Source organism: Heterocephalus glaber, unplaced genomic scaffold, assembly GCF_053883595.1.
Source record: "Heterocephalus glaber isolate CG9 unplaced genomic scaffold, H.glaber_assembly_v1.0 deba00000281, whole genome shotgun sequence".
Classification (NCBI taxonomy): Eukaryota; Metazoa; Chordata; class Mammalia; order Rodentia; family Bathyergidae; genus Heterocephalus; species Heterocephalus glaber.
In genome coordinates, this window is record NW_028258139.1 from 1,161,842 (window position 1) to 1,177,773 (window position 15,932).

The 15,932-nt window shown below is 40.3% G+C and overlaps 1 protein-coding gene across 3 annotated transcripts in view; it reads right to left on the reverse strand.

The window, feature by feature from the left end:
• Rp1 (RP1 axonemal microtubule associated) overlaps positions 1 to 11,472 on the reverse strand; it is a 226,275-nt gene extending 214,803 nt beyond the window's left edge. For all 3 annotated transcript variants that reach the window (XM_087185399.1, XM_087185401.1, XM_087185394.1), the window contains exon 1: positions 259 to 11,472. The gene's annotated coding sequence lies outside the window, so the exon portion shown is untranslated. The remainder of the gene's footprint in view (positions 1 to 258) is intronic.
• Between the last annotated feature and the right edge of the window lie 4,460 nt (positions 11,473 to 15,932).

Here is a 15,932-nt window from a genome sequence, read left to right on the forward strand (position 1 = left end):
AATCCCCAAGTCACAATTATTCTTCCTCTGTTTAAATCCATCCAATAATAATAGGCCTATTGAATTAGAACCTAGTTCACAGTTGACTAGTTGTAGCTATAAGAAAGTTAATACTCATGTGGAGCCAAAACTGGCCTCTGAGTTGTCCATGCGTGCATATAATTCTGTACTTGACAGCGGTGGGAGTTGAAATATGAATTATGGAAATGTCTTCAAATATGGCCTTTCATGGGACTTCTAGATAGGCTTAGCTGTTACCTTAAACTCTCACCAGGAGGACAGGCACCAACCATGGAGGAAATCTGAGATCAGGTAGCAAGGCCATCAACAGCAGGCTGAAGTGTTAGGGCAAATCTCTAACTCCTGGCTGAGCCAATCCAGATTGCAGAATCATGAAAAATAGGAAGTTTGTTATTGTTTTGAGCTGATGAATGTTTAAGTTATCTCTGGAGTGGTTTCACATAACTGAAACATCCACATATATTAAAATTTCAAGGAAAACTTCACAGACTGACTGAAGCCTATTCGTAGACTTCACTAGAGACCCATTAGATCATGTTTGAAATCCCCAGAATGACAAGCTCCCTGGCTCAGATCTTACAAATTTAGCACTGCATTTCCCAGTATTTGTCTGAAGCAGTACTCCTCTACAGAAATAGTTCTCACTTTTCTGCTCAAACTTGCAATCCTCCTGAGTGCCCGGATTACAGGCATGCACCTTCGTGCCTGGCTTTAAACATTCTTAAATTTGAAGGCAAGACTCCTGTACTGAGTACTTGGCTCGTTAGCTTCATGTGTATATCTGTGCTTTTCTCAAACATTATGCTAGAGTTGAACTCATTCATCAATTCTTTCTCTTTTTCCCAAGGTTATTTTTGGTCTCAATATTACAGACCAAATACTAATGTTTGACTTTCCTTTCTTTTCACAGTAACAATGGACACATCCTTAAAACTGAATAACCACATGGCAGACACAGTATAGTAAGCAAACTTGCACACCTTGGTTCTATTTGCTTTGGAAGGATTGAATGGAAAGTAGTCTAAGCCTCACTGATGCTGCTATTCCTCATTCTTCTTGGCAGAAAAATAAGGTGATGACTGATTTATCCAAACTTGGTTAAGACATCTGGTCTATTGTATGTCTTCCCCATAATCAAGGGTCACAGTTTTATGGCAAAAAAAAAAAGGATTATGATACAATGAGCATTGTAGTAGGCAATATAACAGAAGGAGAGGACATCTAAAAATTCCTATTTATACCCAAGATTCTATTATTAGCAGGCTTTTCTATGCCAAGATTACAAAGAATGAGTATTACACCTTGGAGACACCATTGTAGAAGTAACAAGTAACTAACGCTTTTGATTTCTTTCTCAACATGTTATCAGACACAGAAATAACTCTTTGGGCTTGAGGGTATAGTTCACTGGCTGAGTGCATGCCTGGCATGCATGAGGACCTTGATTCTAACTCCTATACTACAAAAAAATTTACTTTTTATAAAAATTGGTTATTTTGAAGAAGCAATGCATTCACATTCGGACACTGGGTGATGACCACTAGAAGCCAGAAACAATGCCCTGTCAACAGAGGCAGATGTCCTGTGTGTTGGCTCATCTCTTGCAAGGGACAGACTTAGGATACACTGAAGGAGATCATGGCAGGAATCCAATTTCTCTGTTCTTTCCAAAGCTAGAACCACCTACTCTCTATTGAGGCTAATGAAGAAGAAAAGCACTTCAACAATTAACTTCTTTTATACTATAAAACCCAAATCCTTGGAGGATTTTTCTGCTTTTAACACTCAAAGAACCATATAACCCAAAGAAGGTGCTAGCCAAAATGGTCTTTAGACCATGGTCCTCAATGAGGGACAGAATTGTATCAATAGTGCAATGATATCTAGACACATAGGTGTCTTGACTTAAGACCACACCACTGCTATTTGCCAAAACTTGAATTACTTGAAATTTCAAAAGTTGAGGAACTTTAAATTGTTGACAAAGCCACTTTCTCACAATAATTGTTCATTGATCCATGAGAATAAATGGACCTTTTTAGAGAGCACCATGAAAAGACTAAAGTTCTGTTGTCACAAGCCAAGAAACTCAAAGATTACCAGGAAATCACCTGAAGCTGGCAGAGAAATGTGGGGTAGACCCTCCCTCCAGCCCTCAGAAGGAACTAATCCTGCTGACACTTTGTCTTGGACTTCTAGATTCCAGAACTTTCAGAAAATAACTTCCTTTTGTCTAAATTACTCATTTCAGTTTGTGGTACAGACTGAGCATCTTTAATCTGAAATGCTGGGGACCAGAAGTGTTTTGGATTTTTTTTAATTTGGGAATATATGTATGTACATATGTATATAATACCATAAACTTATTTATGCTTTACACACATCTTACACAAATAGCCTTATGCAAATATTGTATACAAATACAATGTTCTTAAAATTTTGTGCATAAAACCGTTTCATGGTGTAGAATTTTCTACTCATAAAATCATGTCAGTGCTCAAAAATTTTAGATTTTGATAATTTTGGATTTCAGATTAGGTTCGCTCTGGTTCATTTGTTTGGCACCCCTAGCAAACTAAGACCATTGTCTCACCTGAAAATAGGAGTTGAACTAGTTGACCTCAGTAGCCCTTCTAGCTACCAACTGCAGTTCCAGGGAGAAGTGGACCACCAGGGGCTCTCAGCCCAAGCCTGACCCTGATAAAGTAGAAGGGCCACATCTCTCAGACAAGAAACAAATACTAAGGGCCTGTTACACACTGGATGCTGTGTTTCGAGGAACCAGAAGATCCGACCCTCCAGAGAAGACTTCTGCTTGTCAGTAAGAATTTCCAGATTTCAGGGAGGACTTCCATTACCCGGGAAGCACCAATTCAGACTAAGGACCAGAAGTGTGATACACACTGTGTAAAGGCAGAGATCCTCTGAGAAAATCAGACTAGTCTGTGGGTTAGGGCAACTTCTTAAGCTAACAAGATTTATGCAGAGGCCAGAAATGGAGGGGAGACATTAACACCACAAAGAGAAAGGAGGAGAAGATGTGCTGAGTGCTCCGGGTATGTCCAGCACAGAGCTGGCTTGAACGATCTGTGCATCTCTAAGAGAAGACAGTCTGGATAGGCAGAAAGCCGGGAGTATAAAGCTGGCAACAGAAAGCAAGCTTATCCTCTGAGTCTTGGTAACAGCCACCACTACGATGGGCTCCGCACTGCCCATGCAGGTCACACTGTGCAGAGGAGGCACTGTTTCTAACAGTGACCCCAGCACAACATTTCAAAGAGGAACCCCTCACGCACTTTTAAACTCACACAATGGCTCACTTCCAGACTTCAAAGACATAGTTAGGTGTCTGTCAAGCCCAATGGCATGGTTTCTGTATTTACCTAGGAATGGAGTCTAGCAAGCTGAAAACAGAAATTGTCAATATTTAATCTAGAAAGCAAAGTCGTTTTCCCTGTGTGAGAGTATATTGTGTTTATTTATTTGAAAACAGCAACAAACCGCTTGCTAAATACTCCAAACTACACAAGAGTCACAGAGCCACTAAATACCATTGAATTTGTTTCTGAACAATAATGACAACATCCTGCCAGGACTAATGTTGCAGGGCTGTCTTTCTTCTTTCCTCTCTCAAGGCAATCTAAGAACAAGGCTTTTGGGTCATGAGGCGGGAGCACCAGGCTGAAGCGGCTGCCACAAAGGAGACCAAGCCTCCGAGAGTTCTGGAGAACGTGCAGAGTGGAAGGGTCAGTCTGTGTTCCAGAGTACAGGACTCAGGGACGTGGCTTCCACTCCCTCGGTCCACGACCCTCGCCCAACAGTGAAGGGGCAGAGAGAAGTGCCAACATCACAGCACAAGGCAGGTGCCATCTCTGTTCCGACTCTTCCTTGCCCTCAAGGTCCCAAGTGAAGCCCAAAAGGGGACCTTTTTACACCAGCCCCCTGCCCACCAGATGATGTCCACCTACAGCTGTCTTACTACAGTTTGCCCCCCTTCCCAGTCTGCTTTGCAATTCTTTGTTACAAGTTTGTTTAGCTGCTATTGTCCTGCTAAATTATAAACTTCACAAGGTGGGGATGTGTCTCTCTTGTTCACCAGTGTATACCTGGTACCAACCACAGTGCCTGGCAACCACAGGCTCTCAGTAAATCTGTGGCAACAGCTCCCTGCGATAATTCTTGATATAAAAGCTTCTGAAAGGGGCCGGGGATGTAGCTCAGTGGCACCGCACCTGCCTCACAAGCACAAGGTCCTATGTTTGATCCCGATAGCAAAAAAAAAAAAAAAAGCTTCTGAAAAAAATGTTCCAAAAGAAGTTCCACTTGAAGCATATGATAGGTAAACAAGGAAAATTGTTCAGCCTCACAGGAAATGATGTATATATACCATCAGAATGCCAATTCATTCATTTACACACAGCATTCCAGCTGAGTATTCAAACCAATATGACATATGCATTCTTTCCCAACAAAGAAATACAAGACAAACCAAACTACAATCAAATGTTTATGTAATGAACAAAGAATCAAAATCAAATTCAAAAGGGCACTCCTACGCATTCTTAAGAAAGCTCGGACACTGGGACTCAATAATGCAAACCAGTCCATTCAGCAGGCCTCTGCAGGTTGTGGAAACAGGAGACAGGCAGGCAGCATGACCTTCATTCTGTGACTTTTCTCAGACGAGCATCCTCTCCCACCAAGTTCCGATTGGTGCGTTCTTCCAATAATTACATTGGTCTTCCAGTCAAGAGTTACTCTCAGGGCCAGGGATTTAGCTCAGTGGTGTCATTGCCTGCCTTACATAAGCATAAGGTCCCAAGTTCAATCACTGGTACCAAAAAAAAAAGGGTTACTCTCACCTGCCAGCATAACTTTGAGTATGTTCATTCTTCTTCTTTTTTTTCATTATTAACACTAACAACTAATATTTGCTGAGTGTTTAGTATGTGCCAGGCACTGAGCAAATCTCTTTTTTTTTTTTGGTACCAGGGATTCAACTCAGGACCTTGTGCTTTTGAGGCAGTCACGGTGCCACTGAGCTAAATCCCCAGCCTTGCAAATCTCTTTACATGAATTTTTTTAATCCACCTAACAACCCAGGAAAGTTGGGACCTTTATTATTCCCATTTTTCAAATCAGAAAACAGCCTCTGCAAGACTAAACAACTACTTAGTCATAAAGAAAGTAAATGACAGGACCACTTACAATGTGATTTTGAAATTCGTGTTCAGAGCACTTGATTTTCACCTCGTGAAACTTGAAAGCATTTGTCTCACACTCCACTAAATTAAGGATAAATGAGCTCGCAGTTTTTAATACCCCTGCCTCGCAGAAGTGAGGGTCGACCTGGATGTATTCTTGAGCAGCATCTTTTCTGCCAAGTCCATGGCTATCACACCAAGTAGGGAAGCCCCCTACCAAGTTTTCATGGGGGACAATCAATTAATTGGGGGAGATATTCACCAGTTTCAGCCAGTTGATCAAATTCAACCCAACAATTACGTTTTGAGCAATGTAGTGAGGGCTGCCAACTAGCTAGCTCTCAAAATCTCTCTCTCCTTTTTATTGAACAGTTCTAATTGTTTTTTCTTCAAATTGAGCATAGGTCCTAGTCTCTGCTGCAGCTAGCCATAACCATGCCACTGCTTTAATTACTGAGCTAGAACCAGTAGCATTATATGGTACTTTGAGAAAAAACCCTAAACAGGGATGGATCCCCTTTTTTTCTCTCTTCTTTCTGTCTAACAGTGTGGTTGAATGGCTAGAGATCCAGAAGCTGTCATGGGCCATGAGGCAAACTTGTAGGTCCACTATAGAAGACCCAAACTGTACAGTCACACTTCTTCCTTAAATGCACACTGATATTACATGATGATGCAATTTATTTTGAAAAGTCGGTACGTGCATTTAACTTGTGCTGACCTCCTCTCCCTTATAGTCACATTCTGTAACTGGAAAGAAATATATTTAAACTTATTTTTCTCGTTTCTGTGATTTACAACCAAAATTATCCAAAAGAAGCTCCTAGTATAGGCCAAACATTAGACTAAACACAAATCTTCCTTGACCTCTTTCACTCGTAATATACACCTGAAAATAAGTAGTGTGGACATTGGAGCAAATCAACCACATACATTTCTTCCAAACATTTTATTTAAAAAATCCTTCAGAGAACCCCAAAATTCTGTTAGTCTCAAATCCGTGCCATAATAGAGTAAAAAAAAATGAAGTCCAGCTTTCTGTTGCTTAGTCCACTTAAAGTCCATCATACTGAAAAATAGTTACCTCCAAACTGGTGGAACTATTTTTCCTTCCATTCTCCCTGTTAAAAGTAAAGTTCTAGCAGGCTGCATACCTTCATTTTCACTTTACTTTTCCTCAGGAAGCTTCATAATAATATGTGAAATGCCTATGATCTTAGTAAACTTTAAATTATGCTGTAGAAATAAATCCTTTTGGGGTGTCCTGAAAGGTAGATGAATCTGAGATTGAAAAAATAATCAGGTATTGATACTTGTACTAACATGAAGGCAGGGCTCAGAGTCATGGTTCTATGAGCCAAGGAATGCCACAGCCCACTAGCAAACTACCTGAGTTCGGGGTGAGGCATGGGCAGATTCTCCTTCCGGCCCTCAGAAGGAACAGCCCTGTCCACCCCTTCATCTCTGACATCCAGACTGCGAGACCGTCAATTTCTGTTGTTGAAGACACACAGAGCAGACTGTGATACTTCGTTATAGCAGCAGTGGATGACTCAGAAAGATAGTCTAACAAGAGACCCAGAACAAGTCGGCCTTCCAGAACCCAGAGCCCTCCAAGCCAGCTTCAGAGAATAAGAATGAAAGCTGTATTTCTCTCAGACTCTTAGAAAATGGTCTCCTGTTGATGACAGACTTTGAGAATTACTTTTCTTTGTACTCTTATATGGAAGACAGAGGCAACCTTGATGTGTGGGTGGGTCCTGTGAGCTAATGGCTAGTGGGCCAGCGTCATGGGGTAAGGCCTGATGTGGTTTCCACAGCCTGCAGTCAGCTCCGGGATGAGCCCACCTGTTGAGCCCATAGCAGTCATCCTGGACCACACGTACTAAATGGATCACAGTAAATACTCTTCTTTCTCAGAAAGAAGAGCAGCTTTCACACAGAAAATCTCTGCTACTTGTAAATCCCATCCCATGGATACTCTCGTATCTATAAATAACTTCCTTGGGTGGTGCTTAGGCTTCTACATCCTACAGATATGTCACATGGGTTAATGAAACCACTGGAAACTCACCTGACTTCTACAGAGCTCTTTCCATCTGCAAAACTGTGTTCGAGGGCCACCAAGTCTATCTCATCAATTTAATCTGAAGTAGCTCTTTCTGGAAAGGTTACTCATATTTCCAATAAAATACCCAACATTTCTGCCCTTCCTGCTATTTTCATTCGTTAGACAAATGTATTGAGCCTTAGAACCAAGGTGTGAAGATTTAGGTTGTGAAAAAATAAATAAATAAAAACAGCAATCCAGAAATAACATCTAACATTTATTTTATTTTATTTTTGGTACTGGGCATCAGCTAAGGACCTTACGCTTGCGAGGCAGGTGGCAGAACCACTGAGCTAAATCCCCTGCCCTGGCTAACATTTGTAAGGCATTCAAAGTGTACTGGCCTCTTAAATAACAAAGGGCTTTATAAAGGAGGGGTTTATCTCCATCAAGCCAATGAAAATAAAGGCCTGAGAGACAATGAACCTTGGAGCTGCGACCCACCCCATGCCAGGACCTCCTCCCCAGCAGTGGGTCACTTGAGAGTCTTGCCCAAGCAAAGGCGGCTCCAAGTTCTTGAGGGGACCACAGGCACCCAAATCTCCTCTCCCTTGGCCATTCCCAAGCTCACATCTCCCAAGGGAGCTGCAAAGCAGCCAGAGAGGAGCCCAAGGCAAGGAACTAACCCCCAGGATTGACTCTTCACTCAGAGCTGTGAAGGAAAATTATTTTTTCTTCTTTCTTTCTCTCTTTCTTTCTTTCTTTCCTTCTCTCGTCCTTCCTTCCTTCCTTCCTTCCTTCCTTTCCTTTTTACTTTCTTTCAAGTTGGCTTAGGTTTAAGGGGAAGACAGAGGGTCCAGGCTGAGATCAATACTGGGGCTTGGTAAAGGGTAAATCAGCACAGCCTGCCTGCGTACTAGCAACTCCCTTCCCTGTTCAGGGCAGTCTGTGGGCACAGAAGGTGCTCACCTTGCTCCATGTTCTTTACACAAAACTCAGAGATTATCAAAGACCTTTGGAAAATTTGAAGAAGATGCCCTTGTTTAGCAACTACCATGAAAATGCTGTTTGATCAATTAATATTAAAACTGTGTATAATAAAGATTTATAGTAATAGTTCACTAATCTTAATATTTACTGAAATTTCTTTACTTATTCCAGAGAATGAATTATATATCATAGGCAAATATTATCACATCTTCAAATATCAGGTAACTTCAGGTGTGAATCATACAGTTGTTTAATAAAAAAAAATCATCAATCAGTCTTCATGTTCTTTTTTTTGATACTGGGGATTGAACTCTGGACCTTGTGCTTGCGAGACAGGCAGCGGAACCACTGAGCTAAATCCCCGGCCCTCAGTCTTCATGTTTGTAATGAAAAACATTAAATCTACATTCACTGAGTTCTTATATGAACATAATGATAAAAAATTTGAAATTCTGAGTTCTGATCATTTGAGTTATAAATTACTTAATATTAACTGTCTGGATCTGATAATGTCCCTGAAAAGTTATAAAATTTTGAAATACCTTTCCAAAGAGAAATAAAATTATTTTCATTTGTATTTTATTGTATTTCAATTGAACATAGTTACTGTATATCTGATATCATGGTATTCCTTTGTATATTAGCAGGATATATAATCAAGTACAGCATTCACCAACCATACATGCAAAGCAGTTTACTTGTAGATTGTTCTGGAAGTGATATTTGTTATTGATTCTTCTTCTGTATGTTTGGTACTAAAATTCTTCTTTGACTGACTCAATCTAAAATGAAATCATCCAATGGGAAAGTTTACAGCCTCTGCCAATTCATCACCTGAAAAACTACAATGTGCCTTTTTATGTGCTATGATCTGCAATGGCTCACTTTCTGGGCAACTTAACCAGTTAGTCCTTCCTGAAAAACCTTTCCCTTGTATGCAGGTGTCCCTCTGTGGTGGTAATGTGCAAGTCTCCGTTGTATTTACAGGTTTCTAAGGGTGCTGTTTTGCTTTTATATTATGTTGCTACTAAATGAATCTAAGATACTAAATAAATATAAACAGAAACTAAACACTAAACACCTGTTTCTATGGTGTTGATGCTAAGAAATTTATCATTTTGTTTACTCAGAATCTGGGTTAAAATTTTTAAATTATATATAAACTCTGATTGGCCAAAAAGAAGTAATTCTGCGGTTATGCCACTAATTACAATATTAGCAAATGAAATAAGGAGTTTGGGGTTCAGTTGGAAAGTTTAGTTGTAGAAGCTTTTGATTAAGTTGGTTTTCAATCTGTGGGGTCAGGTAGAATCCTCTTGGAGCAGCCACAATTCCCAGGGTCCTCTAGCTCATCCAAAGACACCACCCACCTTTGCTGTGTGGCACGTCTCTCCAGAATTCACATCCTGTGCCACCTCCTGAGGCTACAAAGTGGTGCCTGTCACCAGTGGCAAGTGGAGGACAAGAGCAAACCTTGTGCCTACAGCCCTCACCTGGAGACTCTAGTACTGGCCCCTCCCTGCCTGAAGGCACTGAACATCATTGACAGAAATGACATCAACGTGCTCCAGGCTACATGGGTCTCCTTCCTTGGACAGCGCCAGCATGTCGGACCTACAACAAAGACATACGTGTTTTATAGTGAGTGCTCACTGTGAGCTAAGCACATAATGTGGTAGTGTTCCATGGCCACACTGGTATTCCCCATTTAAGGATTTGGAAACAGAAACTAGGAAGGTGAAGTAAAATGCACACGGTAAATATCTTAGAGCAAACATTCTGAATCACTAGGCAATGCCACCTCCCATGCAGAAAACTTTGGGACCCTAATAATCGTATTCACTTAGAAACTAACTAAGGGAGGTTTGCAGGAGGCGGCACCTTGCTTACATCTGTGTTAGTATGATGAGTTTTACGGGTGTACTTTTAACTCTGGGTCTGCATGTGAGCACGGAGTCCCTATTTATGTCCTTATTTGTTTCTGCTGTGAAAGCACAAAACAAGGAAAATTCCTGTGGGGCCCTTTCCCACCACTTGTTCATACTATCCCTTTTAGGTGGCCCCTGACTGTAAATGAAACAAGAGGACTCCGTGGATCAGTAATGCTCTTTTCAGCTCCAAGCTTCTAGGAAGTGGGTGTGTAAAAGGCTACACTGCAGTCAAATTAGCGAGGAACTTAACTGAAATGAGTACAAACTTCCATTTGACCCTGTAAAAAAAGAAATCTAAAACAATAACTAGCATTCAAAGTGTTGGCCCTTTGACTACCTCACCCAGCTCCACCATCCCCAACAATTCTGTTTTATGGAAGTTCTGACCCTCCTTATTTGAAGAACCTGGTGGGTTATAGTCACATGCCCAGAGAAGCAGGGTACAAGTATAGCCCATGCCTGCTGATTCCACATCTGTGCTCCTGCTATGATACCTGGAAGCTTTTCCTCTGAACTACATTTTCCAGACTGGAATTATGTTCATGCCTTGACTATTAATAGTTAACTATGAAAAATTACAATCCCAACAACGTAAGGAATTGGTACGACCCAAATTAAAAAATCACAAAGTCAGGTAAAACTTCTTCCAGTGGGGGACTGAGGCCCTGACTATATCCCCACTCCAGCCCATACTCTGTATACTTTTCATATTTTTTGGACCTAGCCCTTTCTCAAGCCTAGTGGTCACCCCATATCAGAATGTCTCGATGACCTCCTACCTGGTCTTCACACATCCATCCAGTGTGGCCCCACTGTGAGCTACTCTGCTATTTGGCTCTGTAATTACTCAATGTCAGTGGTTACTTTGAAAACCTGAGGCTGATCATATTACTCCTCTGTTTATCAGTCCCCAGTAGCAACCCAGGATCTAAAGGACCAGGTCTCAAACATCATGCATGGTTTACAGGCTCGTGAACTTGAAGACATTTGTTTAAACTCTCTCAAAGTTAGAATATCTTAGAAATATCTGAAAAAAATGCCTCATGGGAAACACAGTTCACTTCCCTTCACTATGGCAACCAAGACAAAAGTTGCTTAGCTCAGGCTTTTCCTGCTTTCTTTGCCATCTTTGGCAGATTTTCCACACCATTAAGCAATCGTCCACATTTAAACAAAAATTAAAGATATCTTCCCTTCCTAAAACCTAATTATGCAACTTAACATTTTAGTCATCATTCCATACAGAAAAAGGTAAGGAGAAAAAAATAAGTATATATTTTACCTGTGATTTCTAGAACTTATGTAGAAACCCCTCAACTGCATCAAGAGAGCTAGAATTTGGAAGATTCAAAGCAAGGGACTGACCTTGCTGTGGGCTTGTTGCTCAGCTGCTGCCAAGGAGTGAACTTGGCCTCTTGTTTGTTGTGGTCAAAGGGAACTGTGATGTTTGCATTGTCACAGTAATACCTGTAGCAACAGCAAACACCTCACACAACTTCTAAGCCACACATTGGTAAAGAACAGCCCTGGCCTGGCATTCAAGATTGTTATCACCCATCAGGGAGCAGGGCTCTCTCACTCTGACAAAGAATGTTCAGACTACTGCATATGAGTTAGATGACAAGCAAATAATGTTTTTTTTCTTGTTCTTTTTCCAAACAAATCAGTCTCTCACAGCACATAATGTGGCATAGATACATGAAAATCTTTTACACTATTTTGAAGCAGATATTTTCAGGAGTTGTCTCGTGAAGTTGTTGCGGTTTAGTTGGACAGCATGAAGCGACAAGCAAACTGGTTCAATTCAACAAACACGTGTTCAGTGCCTGCTCCCTTTAAAATATGGGCTAGAGGGCCGGGGATTTAGCTCAGCGGCTCTGCCACCTGCCCTGCAAGTGCAAGGACCCGAGTTTGACGCCCAGTACCAAAATAAATAAATAAATAAAATATGGGCTAGCAAGCCAGGCATGGGGATGAATGCCTATAATCCAGCACTGAAAAGGCTGAGGAAGGAGGACTGATGCAAGTTCAAGGCCAACCTGGGCTACAAACTGAGTTCAAGGTCAGCCTGAACAACACAGTGAAACTCTGTTCAAAAACCAAAACAAAACTAAACTAAACAAAAAGAATGGGCTGGCAGAAAATAAAATTATGACTTCTAAGAGTTTACAAGGCAATTATTTTTTTATAGGGAGGCAACTATCAATAGGCTATATTTCATCTCCCTACTTTCATTTATTCTTCCAACAACTGCCTGAGTACCATTTCAGGCCAGGCAGAGCTGGTCCCTGAGGTATCCCAGGAATGTGGGGAGCCTCAAAAGGGAATAATGTATCAAATCACTCAATATCATCATCGCTTTTGGTCACCAGAACCACTGGATCAAGGTCCCATTTTTAGGGTGAAAACAGCTACCAGGAGATATACTCTCTCAAAGAATTTTGACATATACAACATCTTGTTGCTAACTATAGGCATTATATAGTAGATTGCTGAACTTACTCATCTTCATAACTGAAACTTGGAACGATATCTCCCCATTCGTCCTATCTCTACCACTCTGCTCTGGCAATCACCATTCTCGCTGCTTATGTGACTTGACTACTTTAGATCTCTTACACAACAGAACCATACAGTTTTTGTCCTTCTGTACCTGGCTGATTTCACTTGGCATAATATTCTCCAGGTTCATTCATGTTGCTGCAAATGGCAGAATTTTCTTCTTTTACAAGAAATAGTGGAGCACAGAAGAGTTGAGCCACTCCTAGTGCACAAGTGGAGGCTTCCAGGCCGCCTTACCAACCCGCCAGCACAGAGGAGGTGAGCCACTCCCAGTGCACAAGAGGAGGCTTCCGGGCTGCCGTACCACCCCCACCAGCACAGAGGAGGTGAGCTGTTCCCAGCACACAAGAGGAAGCTTCTGGGTTGCCTTACCACCCTGCCAGCACAGAGGAGGTGAGCTTTGCAGGCGTCAACAGCACGCCACCCACCACCACCCACACCCCTGTCCCGTTGAAATGAGAAGACATGTAAGCAAGTTTCAAAACCAGACTTCCAGATCACCTCCAGCAACCCCAAAGGGAAATGAGATGAAACACTGTGACACTCAACCACCTGGACTCCCTGAACTGGCAACAAAAGGGGATCTGGGAAAAATGAAATCAGAAATAATTTCTCACATAACACAGATTGTGCCCATATTGCAAGACATGATTAATAAATCTAGAGAGGATACAGATGAGGATGAGGAACATGATGGAATCCCAACATAGGAAACAAATGGAATCCATACAATAGATGCAAACAGATTTCCAGGAGATTAAAAACTCCATCGAAAGTCTATGCAGCAGAATGAACCAACGTGAGAACAGAATTTCAGATATAGACGACAAGATTGCAATTAGTGACCAAGAAAAGAAAAATCTCTTTAAAATTGTAAGGGACTGGGGATGGGGATTTAGCTCAGTGATTCCACCACCTGCCTCACAAGCAGAAGGTCCCGAGTTAGATCCCTGGTATAAAAAACAAAAAACTGTAAGGAGCCATGAGAAATCAATCCAGCAGCTGCTAGATGATGCAAAGAAGAATAACATAAGATTGATCAGAGTCAATAAAGAAACAGGAGAGAGTGCAGATGACATAAAAAAAACTGTTCACAGAAGTGATGGCAGAAAACTTTTCAAGCAGGGGAAAAGAACTTGACATACAGATAAGCGAGGCATATAGGACTCCAACTAGCCTTGATCAAAAAAAATTTACATATAGGCATATAATAGTTCCAGAAACCCAACAGAAGAACAAAGTTCTACAAGCAGTTAGAGAAAAGAAACAAATCACATACAAAGGAAAGCCCATCAGAATCACAGCAGACTTCTCAATGCAAACCCTCAAGGCAAGAAGAGCTTGGAGTGATGTATTTCAAGCCCTAAAAGAAAACAACCTCCAACCCAGATTGATGTACCCTGCAAAACTATCTTTCAAAATTGATGGAGAAATAAGATACTTTAATGACAAAGAGCACCTTAGGAACTTCATGAATACCAAACCGGCACTCCAAAAAATTTTAGACAATATCCTAGGAAAAGACAATGAGGATCACAACCCCAGGAAGCCCAGCAGAATGAATCTGTGGGGCACGACAAGAAATTAAACACAAAGGGAGAGAATCCAATAAACAGAAAAAGTCATGACAATGATAAGTCAATATATATGAGTTACAACCATCAATGTTAATGGTCTCAATTCATCAATCAAAGTACACAGACTGGCAGAATGGGTCAAGAAACAAGATCCAACAATGTGCTGCATACAAGAAACACATTTAATTAAAAAAGAAACTAATAGTCTGAAAGTTAAAGGGTGGAAAACAATACTCAATATGACAGGAACCAGAAAAGAAAAAAAAGCAGGAGTAGCTATCCTCTTTGCAGATCGAGTGGATTTCAAATGAAAATCTGAAACACTCTGGTCCCAAGAATTTCAGATAAGGGTTACTCAATTTGTATGTGAACATGTGTTTTCATTTCTCTCAAGTAAAATCTTAAGAACAGGACTGTTGGTTCTTAACAGTAATACAAGAAATTTCTATATTGTTTTCCAAAATGATTTTATCATTTTACATTCACATTAGCAGTATTAGAAAGTTCTAACTGGTTCACACCTAAGCTGACATTTGTTCTTTTACAACTTTTAACTTCATCTCCCTAATGAGTGTATAATTCAATCTTGTTATTGTACTGATTAGTATTTTTCTGATTCTAGGGCTGGGAATTTAGCTCAGTGGTGCTGCTGCCTGCCCCACAAGCGCAAGGGCCTGAGTTCAATCCCCGGTACAAAAAAAAAAAAAAAAAAGAAAGTATTTTTCTGATTCTAGAGTTGCACACCTTTCCTTGTGCTGTACTGGCTATTTATCACCTTCTTATGTCTGCTTTTTAATTGGGTTGTCTATTAATGAACTGTAAGAGTTCTTTATATATTCTGGTCATAGGTTATATGCATTATAAATATGGTCTGTTTAAGGACTACTTTTCATTTTCTTAACGATGTCATTTAAAGTTCCAAATTTTGATGGAATCTCATTTATCAATATTTTTCTTTTACACATCATGTTTTTTATATCCTAGGAAATTCTTGCTTATACTAGATTCATAAATATTTTCCCTTATAATTTCTTCTTAAAGTTTTATACTTTTAGGCTTTCTTGTTTAGGTTCATAGATCCCTTCAAGTTATTTTCATGTATGGAAATAAAGGGTTGAGGTTAATTTTTTATATATGAATACCAGGTGTTCTAGTGCCTTTTGCTGAAAACACTATCTTTTCCTCTGCTCTTGAATTGAGTTTCTCTTCTATAAAATGTTAATGTTAAATAATCTTTCAAAATTCAGTGGACCATATATGTGTGGTTCTATTTCTAGATTCTCTGTTTTATTCCAATGATCTATATGTCTTTCCTTACACCAACACTACTGCTTTGATTACTGTAGCTTTAGAGGAAGTCTTAAAATTAGGTACTAAATGTCACTGTTTTCTTTTTCTTTTCACTTTTCTAGGTCCTTTGTACTCCTACATAACTTTTAAATTTCAATATCCAAATCTTCATTTATAGCAAGTATACACAGACCTGAATTTTTATATATACCTTGTGTTCTCTAATCCTGCTAAATTCAAATACAAGTTCTAGGGGCTTTTAGAGATTTCCTAGTATTTTCTCTGTAGATGATCATTTCATCTACAT